Consider the following 15081-nt stretch of genomic DNA (forward strand, 5'->3'; position numbering starts at 1 on the left):
ATGGATACAAAAAATGAAAAACTAAGTGAAATTGTTAATCCCGCATTGCATGAAAAAATGTGAGGTACTATAGTAAATAACAGGCGTTTTGGGTTGATTGTAAACACGTAGTAGTCCATTATGCAGTGTTACTCATTTAGTGAATTGGTCAAAAACCCAGGTAAAAATAAATTGCGTCACACGAACATAAACAATTACATAAGTATGCTAATTTTACATTTCCATATAAGGTTTTGTTCCCGACCTGTGTAAGTATAACGGAATTTGATGTGACTGTCATACAAGTGAGAATTTTACACATTTGAAAATGCCTGTACCAAGTCAGGAATATAACAGTTGTTGTCCATTCGTTTGATGTGTTTTATTATTTGATTTTGCCATTTGACTAGGGACTTCCCGTTTCAATTTTCCTATGAGTTCAGTATTTTTGTGATTTTAATTTTAACTGTAACATTTTCATAAAATATCAGATTTCTTGACTATAAATTGTGTTCCTTTATATAAAAAAGAGGATGTGGTAATATTGCCAAATGAGACAACTGTTCACAAGAGACCAAAATGACACAGCCATTAACAACTAAAGGTCACCGTACGGCCTTCAACAATGAGCAAAGCCCATACAGCATAGTCAGCTATAAAAGGTGCCGATATGACAATAAAACTATTTAAATGTGAAAACTAACGGCCTTATTTATGTATAAAAAATGAACGAAAAACAAATATGTAAGACATAAACAAACGACATACACTGCATTACAGGCTCTTGACTTGGGATAGACACATACATCAATAATGTGGTGGGGTTAAACATGTTAGCGGGATCCCAACCCTCCCCCTAACCTTGGACAGTGGTATAACAGTACAACATAAGAAAGAACTATAAAAATCAGTTGAAAAAAGCTTAACTCATCAAATGGATAGTTTGAATTGGTCTTATGAATTATCATCAAAATCTTCAAAAATATCATTAAGGTCGATATCTTGAAAATAATCCATAAATCCTTCCCTTCTTGTATTAATGTCATGGAGCACATGTGTGACTATTTTGTTGTTAATAATTACTCGTACGAGATCCTGAATGAATAACAAAATACATGGTCGATAAGATTTTGTACGAGCTATTGCATAAGGTCTATTTATATCTTTGGCAGCTCATTTGATACATGGTGTATACAATATGTTTAATGCTAGATATGTTATACATGTAGATGGTCATGATGGTGAGAACAGGTGTTTGAATACACAGTAGGAAATATACATTATGTTAAATTTTTTAATGTCTTTAATATTTTATACATCGTTTGTACAAGATATTTAATACAGGATCAGTAACATTTTATACTCTCTTTTTGAAATTGACAACATACCTGGTTATATTGGCATAACGCCTGAAACGATTTCCATGTCAGATTATCTGTGATGTTTGGTAAGCTCGTCTTTTGTCATGATAGACCATATTTTAAAAAGAATGTCTGACTGTCTGTTTTAAAAGAAAATGTTGTTTTGGTCATGGTATGCATGTTGTCCTGTCCTTTTATGCAAAAGTAGAGTGTTACGTCAAATTTCACTTTATGTGCAAGTCCTGTAGGTAAATTTGGCGAAATATATAAGGATATGTTCAGTTTTTCTGGGTAACATTTATCAATGATGTTTGCATGGTGTTTGGTGCTGCTATCATTGAATTCAGTATACTTCAATATATCAAATGTTTTATTGTAAGGTAGATATTTTATTTAGATGTTTAGCTTCTCACAGTTCTGATTCTTTTTCTTCTCCAAAAAATCTCAAAAAATGTTCGCACATATTTTGTTAGCCATTTAAGTATTGTTTGAATTTATCTTTAGGAGTCTATCTGTGATTTCCTCGTCTGATTTACTACTGAAACACTTCTGAGTCTTATCGTCGCCATTTTTTTTGTAATAAAAGAAGAGTAAAACCTTACAAAACCTAAATGGTAACCAACCCCATATGTTTTAGGGCACTATATATCATTTATATATAGCCAGCACGTGTAGTCCCTTAACCAATCATATGCCAATAAATCTTTGCGATGTAAAATAAATATATATACATGAGAAACAGGAATATCGCATTAAGTCCTGTCTCATTATTATATAACCTAATAACTATAATATTGACTTCATCTGTATTCAAAAATATATGTTGAAAGTAAGAAATAAATGATGTTAACTGTTCATTCGACTTGCACAAATGTGAACAAAACACAAAACACTGAACATGACAAACCTAAACCGGGATGATTTTTTCAATTATTCTTATAGTTGGTATAGAGTGTTCACACCTCAGTTATTTATCACAGAATACAGCACTCTAGGATACAATATTGAGTACTCAGTTTTACCACCATAGTTAATCCTCAAGGAATGAAGCACTTTATGTCCCAATAATTGGTATCAACGCCATAGTTATTTGTAACGGAAAATACACTTCATGATACACGATAGAGATGAGTTTTAAAGCTACATTTATTCATCACAAAAAAGGCATAGACCAAAATACATCGGATCACAATAGTGTGTAGATAGTTTCAATTTGCAATATAGCATATGATAGCATTTTATAGCAACGGTCACAGCTCGGAATAAAATTTATGCATTGCAAACATAAATTCTGAACTTATGTTGCTATCATCATTACATCAAATACAGATAATATCAACAGAAATGATCTTAATAAAAATAAAACATTAACTTTTATGCATATTATCAAATGACAAATTAACCAAAATGTTTACACAAACTTATAAATGCGGTACGGGCTTTGCTCGTTGCTGAAGGCCGTACGATGACCAAAAGTTGTTAATGTCTGTGTCATTTTGGTCTCTTGTGGAGAGTTGTCTAATTGACATTCATATCCCATCTTCGTTTTTATATCATAAAGATGACTAGATATAGCACTTATAATATTTAATTATAATTTTAAGCCATTTTGGAGAACATTCAATTAGTTGTTTTCCACATGATTCTTACGGTCAACGCTCATAACTATGAAAGAAAAGCTTCAATGTGAATTTAATTTAGATAGTGCTGTCATCAAAATTTTCATGTATTTACAGTTACTCTTCTTAAACAAAAATATTTGTTATATATTGTATGATATTTATGAGAATGATAATGTTTATGAATGAAAGATTATTCCAATAAAACAAACTTACATGGACGAAACAAGTGATTTTATCGAATCATTTAATGTTACAATATTTGGTTTTACAACGTGCCTTAAACTATTATCTATGGTTAGCAAAGAATGAATTCTTATAAATGATAAAAACAAATCATCTATCTTCTACGAGATTACAGAAAACGCAAAGAGCAATATCATCATTTATTAACTTCAAGATACACATTATATAAGCCTCCTCATGGGGTTAATGATTATGTAATTAATTTGACGTTTTTTACCGTGAATATATTATTACAAGATTATTTGTTTATATAGTGGTTTTTTTTTATATAATAATTGATTATACAAACAAATTGTGATTATGTGATTTTTGGACATTACCCTCTAAGGGACCTCACATGTACGATTAAATAAATAGTATAAAGATAAATGTTGAAATATAAGTTTGTTGATTAGTTTGTTTGATACATTACAATGCTATTTTTGTTATTTCATTTGATTTCGATATTCTTAAAAATAGCCCTATAGCTACATGTTACGATGCGTATCTTGAAGGTATTGTGATATGATCATGTCAATAAATGAAATTAACCTTAAATAAAACTTTTCACAGAAGTGTCGAGGTTGATTATTGTCGACACTTTACGCCAAGTGCTTGATCATGCATTACGTTTTGTTTTGTTGAACCTTTTCGGGACCTCTGCCAATGCAGTTTATGGTGGAGTTTTCATTGTTCAGTCTTAGTCTTTGTCGTACACATTATTACTTGTGTGAAATTAAATTTCACGATGCAAAGTCTCTTGTTTGGTCCGCAATGCTCTTCAACTTCGTACTTTATTTGGCCTTTTATAACATTTTTGATTTAAGCGTCACTGATGAGTCTTTTGTAGACGAAACGGACGTCTGGCGTACTATTAAATTGTATTCCTGGTATCTATGATGGTTTTTTTAAATCATTTTTAAACATTCAAATCTTATTTATTAGAACCCAATCAGAAAGAGACATAGAACCTAAAAATAAAATATAGAATAATATACAGCACAAAAACACAAAAATCAATTTGTTGGATATATCTTATTTAAATATCGATATTTTATGCATATTTTTCTATGGCGAGAATGTGACACTAGCTAATTTTAGAAAACTTTCCAAAAGGGGATTAAATCGAACAGGGAAGTCCATTTCCTGTAATCTTTGAATGGTGACACACACTTCAATAGTAACCAATAAACACTACTACTTGTCTATTTGTATCTTTTTGCATGCTATCGTATTGTAGGATATCTTTTCTGATAAGATAAAAATTCGTTGTGAATACTATGTACGTGGTGTATGAATAAAGTTTATTTTAGTTACCGTTAACAATTATCCGAAGCAAAAATGGAAACGGTGTCAAACGATACAATTAAATTCAACTCGATAGAACTCAACGTATCAGCTGTTATAACAACTATTAGTTCTTTGTTGTCAATATTTGGAGGTTTAGTATTAATTTGGTCATTCTATGATGTGTCGTCTACTCGCAATACTGTTAGGTTGATGCTAATTTCTTTAACATTAGCAGATATGATATCAGCATTAGGGTACTTTATGGCAAGTGTTAGATGGTTTTATATTAGTGTGCAAAATAGCAGTACTGGTGTTCCCGAATCGGATGACTTCTGTAAAGCTCAAAGTTTTATAACAACGTTTTTGAGTATTGCTTCATTTCTGTGGACCTCATTCATTGCAATTTATCTTTTCATCTGCGTTTGGTTTTCTCGAGTTGTAGATTTATCTGGAGTTAAGTTTATATGTGTGCATGTGTTAGCTTGGGGTATACCAGGTATGTACTTTTCTAGCATATACATTTTACGGTTAACAATCTAGATATTTCTGATCAAGAAACTTGTTCAATTTTCATTGGTGTTCTTTTATATACGTTGAAGCAGATTAATAATGATGTCGCAATATCAATTTCATTACAGTATATCTGAACACTCTACCTTGTAATAGATAATGTATAACTTAACCTCGGTACACCGTTTATAATTAATTGCAAATAATGAATGACGTATTTGGCAAAACTTTTTGGAATTTTGGATCCTCAATGCTCTTCAACTTTGTACTATATAACTATTTTGATCTGAGCGTCACTGATGAGTCTTATGTGGACGAAACGGGCGTTTGGCGTATTAAATTGTAATCCTGGAATCTTTGATTACTAACTATATAAAAATTATAAATTATGGTAAACATTATTAATATAACTAATGACTCTTTTCTTTGTTTTTCTGCTTGAATAATGTTTTAATTATGTGGTCATTTTTATAAAATTCCTGTTTACAAAGCTTTGAATTTTTTGAAAAACTAAGGATTTTCTTAATGTTTTCCACTTATATTTGATGCGTTTCCCTCAGTTTTAGTTTGTTACCCCAATTTTGTTTTTTTTCCATGGATTTATGAGTTTGAAACAGCGGTATACTACTATTGCCTTGATTTATCGCAGGCATAGATTACCTTAGCCATATTTGGCACAACTTTTTGGAATGTTTGGATCCTCAATGCTCTTCAACTTTGTACTTGTTTGGCTTTATAAATATTTTGATATGAGCGTCACTGATGAGTCTTATGTAGACGAATCGCGCGTCTGACGTACTAAATTAGAATCCTCGTACCTTTGATAACTATTAATTAAAACACATTGGTATTTAATTTGATACACATTTCAGGAATCATTACAACTGTAGCGTTAACAATGGGCGTTTTAGGACGAAACGAATCACTAACAGGAATAAATGGAGTGTGGTGCTGGCTAGCGGTGACGTCAAAAGATCACAATGGAATTATATGGATGATTTTAGCGGGAAAAGGATGGGAAATACTTACATATCTCGTCACTGCCATACTTTATATCCTTCTAAAGGGCAAAGGATTTTTGAATGTAAGTCATATAGGAATAAACAACTGTTCTGTATAATGCAGACCAGTTAACATGGATTCATTAGAACGTTAGGTCTTTTTTACGGAAATAAAACGAATACAAAATTAAGTTATCATACCACATCTCAATATTTTCATCCAAACACTTCCAGGTTATCACATATACATGGCGATCATCATAAAAGTCCATAGATATATATCAAAGTTATCAAAGGTACAAGGATTATAATTTAGAACGCCAGACGCGCGTTTCGTCTACATAAGACTTATCAGTGACGCTCATATCAAAATATTTATAAAGCCAAATAGGTACAAAGTTTAAGAGCATTGAGGATCCAAAATTCCAAAACGTTTTTTCAAATACGGCTAAGGTAATCTATGTCTGGGATAAGAAAATCCTTAGTTTTTCGAAAAATGATATAATATAACTTTATGAAATAAACAGCCTCACAACAGTCTTGACAATTAATGATTAAATATAACTATGAAAACCAAAATATGCCGTAACTAGATATAGGAAGATGTGGTGTGAGTGCAAATGAGACAACTCTCCATTCAAATTACAATTTATAAAAGTAAACCATTATAGGTCAATGTACGGCTTATATAGCACATTTATCACAAACATAACCACATTTTGATATGAACAAGCAAAACATAAACAAAAAACTACTGAATTTGGAAAAACAATTTTAGGTTGAATTAAAAATAGTTGTTTGGTTTTGTTCTTGAATATGATTATAATTATTCAAAGGTTTCCGATATGGGCCACTTATCTTGTCAATATTTTCAATAGAAAATGCAATCTATAAAAGTGTTAACGTTGGTGAAAATGTTTTTTTTTAACTAAATGAAATCCGGGGTAATAGTAAGAAACCGATGGTCACTACTTACAATTATTTGAAAAATACCAAACAATCAAAACTGCCCGAAAGATCGCACCAATATATTTACATGCGAGACAAACTGCCTCGACAATAAAAACAACGTTAAGCAATAGTATACACCCGACCTCAACATATCTACCATGCTAAAGCGTAATAATTTAGAATATTAATTTATTATAATAAAAATTCGTAACATCTAATAAAATTTGTAGATTTAGCTTACTAATCCTTATATTTGTATAAAGTAACATTCGTTTATAATGGAAAATTGTTTTAACGTTTAATAAGCTACAAATTGGTTGCTAGTCCCTCTCTGTGATAAATATTAGATAACTCTGGTTAAATTTGCAATCAATCTATTATGAAGGGGAGATAATTATTTCCACTTTCACTTATAGTCTTTTTCAAAATTGATGAACGGGTCTTCATATTGGTAAGTAATCATTTTAAACGTTTTAAATTATATTCGTACATCGATATTTACTGATACAACAATAACAAAAAACTGAAATATATTGAACTGATATATTTTGTAATTATTCAGACTTTTATCAGAAACCTATACTTAATCATAAAATAATTAACCTGTTAAAGGGAGACAATACACGCATAACTTTTTTTCGAATCAGCACATAATACAAAGGAATGTCACTCTTGCATACAAATGGCACATTGATATTATTAATTAACTGTGCATTCGTGCTCCACCTTCAATGAAGATTCTAAATGATAAATGTAACCAAAAGTTGTGTATCTATAGGATAGTGAAGACTAATGAAAGCTAACCCACTGTGAAAAATATTTCTTTGAAATTGTTTTAAACATCCTCAGACAACTGCTCGAGCCACTTGACTGTCATAGCTCAGAATTGACGTTTTTACACAATATTCTAATAAAGTAGTTACAGACTATTTGCTTCTCTAAGTGTAAGACGCAATAAAAATCGAAGGCTTGTATTATCTTACTAAAATACAGATTTAAGTAAGTCCTGAACACTTTGACATGCGTTTGTTTATTTTTTTTTTATCAAAACTGGTTTGAAACAAATCACAAGTACATGTTAAGATCCGACTAAATACATATGTCCCGATACCGTCAGGTAAATATGCTAAATAATTGATCAGTAGGAAAAAAGTTAGAAAAAGAATCAAATATTTATACTTCCAGAAAAAAAGAGGACGGCAATTTCTATGGAATCAAATCAGTGCAGGACTTCGCAGAGAGGACGAACTATTTTGTTTTACCTGGTTGGTTCTGTATTGTCTTAGAATATGGGGAACTGTGCGATTCTTTCTAGACATTGCAAATTTTAATAGTGGACATGTAGAAATTGCATTTCTTATGTTACAGTCATATGGTGATAGTGCGCAGGCTTTTTGGAACTTTATTTTATTTTGTGTTTGTGATCAAACTGTTCGTTCTAATATAATGAGCCGTTATCTAACTTGTGGCAACACATCTACATTACGTAACACGCATGATGATATTCAACATAGAGACCACGAAAATAGTCCATTGTTAAGAAATCCAGATTTATGAGTAGCAAAAAAGCTAATGCATATTAACACATGGCCGTGTTATGCCTTTCGAAACATATATATTAATCTGTATATGAGTTCAATAAAAGAAAACTATTTTTATCTATTTACTATCAATAAATATTTGAACACATTAAATATCATTTTTGATTTATACTTATTACCTAATATCTCATATACAAAATTAATATTAAAAGTCGAAAGAACTGCAAATGTCATTGCAAAAAAAACTAAAATACAACAGTCCACAAACTTGATTTACCAAGCATGTAATGCTATATACTTTTTGTAATTTCCAATTTTGTTAGCTTCATTTAATTTGCAATCTGATAAACAGATGATTGTCATTATGCTCAAAGTTTTTAATATTTATACTGCATCCGTGAAGATTGAACGCAGTATTGCTGTCTTAATCAGGTAATTTGAATATAACAATATTTTAATATCTATGATTTACATTATATTACTGTTACTAATATAATAAAGGTATTCAACTATTAAAGACGCGTTTTTATTCGTGATTTGATCATTTCACATAGTTGTGCATTAACGAGTACCGAAAGCAAAAGGAGAACATGTATTTCGAATGAAGCGAAAACATTATTACATAAAGATAGATCTTAAACTTTCTCAAACGATCACAATCATAACGTTATAAATTATAGCGACCAGCAGCAAGTGAAATCGTATGTGATCTCACCTATTTGAATTCATCATTGAATTCATCCTTTCGGAGCACCTGATATCACCTCTAGTTTTTTGTGGGATTCGTGTGGCTTATTCTTTAGTTTTCTATATTGTGCCATGTGTACTATTGCTTGTCTGTTTGTCTTTTTCAGTTTTAACCATGGCGTTGTCAGTTAATTTTCAACTTATGAGTTTGGCAGTTTCTCTGTTATCTTCCGTCCCTCTTTGATGTAATGTAAACACTATTATCTGGAACAGTTCCTCAGCTTATATTCGATTTATAAAAAATAAACCAAATTAAGACTTTACAATTCTCTGGCGTTCAAACAGTATTGATTTGAACTTCTAACTATTAATGTACGTATTAGCAGGTTTGGCTGCATACACATAAATTCAAGGCCTTAAGGGCTCTATATGTTCCGATAATAATATTGTCTGCATATTGATATTGTCAAATATTAGTCAAAAAATGAACCTATGTTGATCTGTTCAGCGCAGCGAACGAGTTCATAAAGGCTCCAAATCGAGTCGAGCATCTGACAATATAAAAATTCACATCGTTGATATATCCATGTCAACGTTATAATTGCTGGCATAACAAATTAACGTACAGAGGTGCATGCAAGAGGAACGCTAAGCAATTGTTAATAAATAAACTCATCATAGATACCAGGTTCAAAATTCAAAGAGCGATGCATAAGTTTGAAGTACGTCGAAATGCAGAGGTACACGCTTGGTGACCGCTATAACTCCAGAAAATTTGTATGTGGCATACAAATTTTCATTTAGCTCTAGCGTTTGTAAATGGTAAACCTCTGCATTTCGTTGACTATCGCACGTACTACTTACGTTACAACTTGTTGCGAAACGCTACAGATACGCGTGAGACACGTTTAGGGCACGTTGTATAAGCCTCGAGATAGTTCGACTTTGACTTGGAAAATTTACTTGGACGTATGCAGGGAGTTTGTGACATACGCCTGTGGGTAGATTCAGCGTTCCATGAACATATATAAAATGCACCCTTGGCGTATCAAAAAAGGTATTCTGACAATCAACGTATTTTATAGTGGCATATGTCTGTGAAATACAAGATCAGGTGTATCTAGAAGTAGTTCAATTAACCCACCATTACACGTCCAAGACACGCACAAAGCACGGATAATAGTCCCAGGTACATTCGGGGCGAATCTCTAATACATCCAAGGGTAGTCTTAACTTTATAACGTGCATTTCATCTGCGTTAGACAAACGCCACACACACGCCAACATACGCAACTTCAGCGCCCGATTAACACTTATGTACGTTTCTTGTACGCCCTACGCATGTTTAAAGATAGTTTTACACGCGATTCAGATATGAATTACTTGTTGACTGAGTCAACTATTACTAGCGTATTGGCAGCGTACATGGTTTTTGACCACGCTCGGCGTAAGTCGTTACTATCCACAGATGTGTGATGCCGGTATAAGGCCGGATCAAAGTATTGTACGTGACAAAGCCGTGATATGCAATGTTATTAATAGTTGAGCAGAGTGATGCAGACAGTGATAATACCTATAAATGAATGATATGACTAACAATAAAAGAGAAGGCTTGAAAACTTATATTAGGAACTGCAAAATGAATAGCAACTATATTTATATAAACATCTAATGAATGAGCTTTAAACTGCATCTACACACAGTTCCTAATACAATTGACCAGTAAATTGTATTCAAACAGTCTGTCTTAAAGCTGTGCTGGGGCATACAGACTTTAAATAGTTAAAATATAATCTAAAAATTAACAACACGATCTCGATAAACCTTCATCATGATCGATCCAGATCAAACAGATACGAATTAATGCTATATTAGTTATATAACCAACAGCTACATTGAGGAATAGTCAGATCAATCTGAAATCAACATCGACTGAGGGATTTCTAAGTTTACTATCTTTACAATTCTTCAATTTATCAACAAGATATTTAAGACGTGAGAGTTCTGAGTCATGCCAGTGTAACAGTTCTAGCTAAGATATCGTGATTGATTTTCGATTTACAACAGTGTCAATCAGTAAAATTGATTTTATTTGCATCTGATCTATTACCTGAACCTTTTACTCTCGTTATCTTATCGTTCATATCTATTTCATTGGTATTAACACCTAATATACTCTCATTATCTTATCGTTCATAGCTAATTCATTGGTATTAACACCTAATATACTCTCGTTATCTTATCGTTCATAGCTATTTCATTGATATTAACACCTAATATACTCTCGTTATCTTATCGTTCATAGCTATTTCATTGGTATTAACACCTAATATACTCTCATTAGCTTATCGTTCATAGCTAATTCATTGGTATTAACACCTAATATACTCTCGTTATCTTATCGTTCATATCTAATTCATTGGTATTAACACCTAATATACTCTCGTTATCTTATCGTTCATAGCTATTTCATTGGTATTAACACCTAATATACTCTCATTAGCTTATCGTTCATATCTATTTCATTGGTATTAACACCTAATATACTCTCATTAGCTTATCGTTCATATCTATTTCATTGGTATTAACACATATAAATATACTCTCATTAGCTTATCGTTCATATCTATTTCATTGGTATTAACACCTAATATACTCTCATTATCTTATCGTTCATAGCTAATTCATTGGTATTAACACCTAATATACTCTCGTTATCTTATCGTTCATAGCTATTTCATTGGTATTAACACCTAATATACTCTCGTTATCTTATCGTTCATAGCTATTTCATTGGTATTAACACCTAATATACTCTCATTAGCTTATCGTTCATAGCTAATTCATTGGTATTAACACCTAATATACTCTCGTTATCTTATCGTTCATAGCTAATTCATTGGTATTAACACCTAATATACTCTCGTTATCTTATCGTTCATAGCTATTTCATTGGTATTAACACCTAATATACTCTCATTAGCTTATCGTTCATATCTATTTCATTGGTATTAACACCTAATATACTCTCATTAGCTTATCGTTCATATCTATTTCATTGGTATTAACACATATAAATATACTCTCATTAGCTTATCGTTCATAGCTATTTCATTGGTATTAACACCTAATATACTCTCATTAGCTTATCGTTCATATCTATTTCATTGGTATTAACACCTAATATACTCTCATTAGCTTATCGTTCATATCTATTTCATTGGTATTAACACCTAATATACTCGATTATATATATATAGACAATGCTTGACGGTATACTAGAATAATTGTGATGTCTTCTACAAAATATATCAGTTTCTTAACAAAAAATTCTCCTGCCAAGTACTGAACATAAATTAATTACTATCTGTCTATTAAATATTAAATTATTAAAAAAAAACAAAAGGTTCTCAACTCCATGATTATACAATTTGTGTGCCCTTAACACAGTTTGTCCTTCTTTTTGTGGTTCTTGATTTTTAATACACGTCATAGGTATTTTATCTTTTTTTACAATCATACACTTTGTATTATGGCGTCAATGATGAGTCTGATATATACTGAATGCCAAATATATCAAGTCAACTACCACAGCAGTTTCTTGGTAAAATGACAATAAAGATCTTTAAGGGTCTTTAAAAGATAATTGGACGTTGATTTATCTCTATTGCAACGTTCAGACGACAATATAGGAAAACTAAAACGTTTGGACGTCTCTAATTCCATGATTTATAACATTACAATATATGTGGTTCAAAGGTGTGTTAACAGTTAAGGTACGAAACAATATTTACACCAGGCACTAATGAACATGTAAGCTTACTAAACAAAGAGACAAATCCATTTTTAGCATTTCTTTTCATTTCAGATTACTATGGTTATGACATGAAACAACTTATGTTAACATATCTAAATGAGGTCACAGTAATTTAATGATGTTGAGTAAAGGTATGACGAAAAGACAAACCAAGGTACCAATACCTCAAAGCGTCGACCATGTGAATATCCACTCAGTTAAAACTCGTAATTAGGAATTAAACGTTAACAGTGCAAAAAATGCATTGCGTAGTGTTGTAATTGTATGATATACTTTTTTTAAATGTTATCCTTATATATTTGCCACTGGATGTTTAGAAACAACAAACAATCAATCATTACTTTTAAAAAACTAATAAAAGTAAGCAAATTTAACTTATAAATTTAATTCTAAAAAATGAATACAATTACTTGTTTTACATTTATGCATTTGATAGAAATCTTTAAAAGTGTTGCGACTGCACGTTTACATTTACATATATACAACTTTAAATAATGGTGAACCATTGAAATGAAGATTTGAAAGATGAATATTAGCTTGTATTGTAGGGTTACTACTAGTACATCAACTTTTTTTTTAAACGGCTACACTTTGCATGGATTTTTTAAACCTAAAAATCAGTCAACCGCGTTGGTTTTCCCGTTTGATGGTTTTACACTAGTCATTATAGCTTGCTGTTAGGTGAAAAACCGTAAATTTATTATAGTTTGATTTTACAAATTGTTACATGGATAGAGAGTTGCCTCATTGGTACTCATACCATATCTTCTTATACTAGTATATATCTAGATGTACTTTTATTTACATTTGATGTCACTCAGCCAACATATACTCTTGTTTATATTCTTATGGACTATTTGTTTTCTTTTTGAATGTAAATCAAAAACAGTTACCGGTATTTAACACAGGTCACATCGATTTCTATAGAGAAATTCACCGGGAATCACTGTCAGCTTTTCCACTAGAGCAGTTTTCCGATGGTTTGAGGGAAGACATTACCTACTATCCGGAAGAGGGACAACATGTGATGTACAGGCCAAATCCTGCGATATATAAAGACACTGCAGTACAGGATATTTCAGGAAAGGGGGCATAGATTCAATTTCAGCTTCTACTGCTGGAAAAGTGTATAAAGTGACAGATCAAATTACAGGATACAAATTTGATTTAAATCGCAATCAAATTAAACAAAATGGGATCAGGAAAAAATAAATAGCATGTATAGAGTCAAAGTGTTTTTTTTTTGTTTTTGTTTTTTTTACAAACAGAAACTGCTTTCTTGTTGTTTAATGACTGACTATTTGGTTAAATGTATCGGTTAAACATGACAATCCAAAGAGTATAAAATGCTTATGTTTACTGGACACATCATTTCAAGATCATGAAGTATTTTTTAAGCTTTTTGAATTGATCAGGTTTAAAATTTGGTTACTGTCATGATTTGGTTTATAATATATACAATATAAAAAAGAGGATGTGGTTTGACATGCATGATTGCTATGAGAAAAATCATGATCAAAAGAAAACCAAACACGAAAATGTTAAACAACTAAAGGTCACCGTTCCGCCTTCGACAAAGAACAATGCCCGTACTGGATAGTCAGCTTTAACATATAGAAAAGGAAGATGTGGTTTGATAGTGTTATGATATTATAATTATTATGTTTATTTAGGTTGGCCTAATTTGTGTTGTATGGCCTGATAGTTGTTTACCAAATAATCTTATAACTGTGCAGTTTAGGAATGATTGGAACTTTCTAGAATGATCCTTATAAAAGATGCGTAATTTAAACTTCTACGTTATTCCAGAAACTTCCGTTGTAACTTTCCAGGATTTTCCACAATGTTCCATTATAGAGTGTTCTAGAATTTTCCATGACAACACTATATATACAGACACTAAAGTTAAATTCTCATAATTAAACTTGGACATAGACATTGATAGACATTAATATTCATAGCCTTCGGATTGACACTTTAATTCTACAAACAACATCATACTGGATTGTGACCGTAATATTCAGATTGGATTCCGAAAGATATCCGGATACAGATAAAGATAAAAGATTGGACTCATATTTTGACAGTTAAGTTGACAGT

At 31.4% G+C, this 15081-nt stretch overlaps 1 long non-coding RNA gene across 1 annotated transcript; it reads left to right on the forward strand.

Moving 5' to 3' along the window:
* Window positions 1-4778: 4778 nt before the first annotated feature.
* LOC143057303 (uncharacterized) lies at window positions 4779-8625 on the forward strand. The gene is made up of 3 exons (XR_012972696.1): window positions 4779-4970; window positions 5857-6068; window positions 8122-8625. It is a non-coding gene; the product is annotated as an uncharacterized LOC143057303 (long non-coding RNA).
* Window positions 8626-15081: the final 6456 nt, after the last annotated feature.

This window comes from Mytilus galloprovincialis, chromosome 13 (genome assembly GCF_965363235.1).
Source record: "Mytilus galloprovincialis chromosome 13, xbMytGall1.hap1.1, whole genome shotgun sequence".
In the NCBI taxonomy this organism is placed as follows: domain Eukaryota; kingdom Metazoa; phylum Mollusca; class Bivalvia; order Mytilida; family Mytilidae; genus Mytilus; species Mytilus galloprovincialis.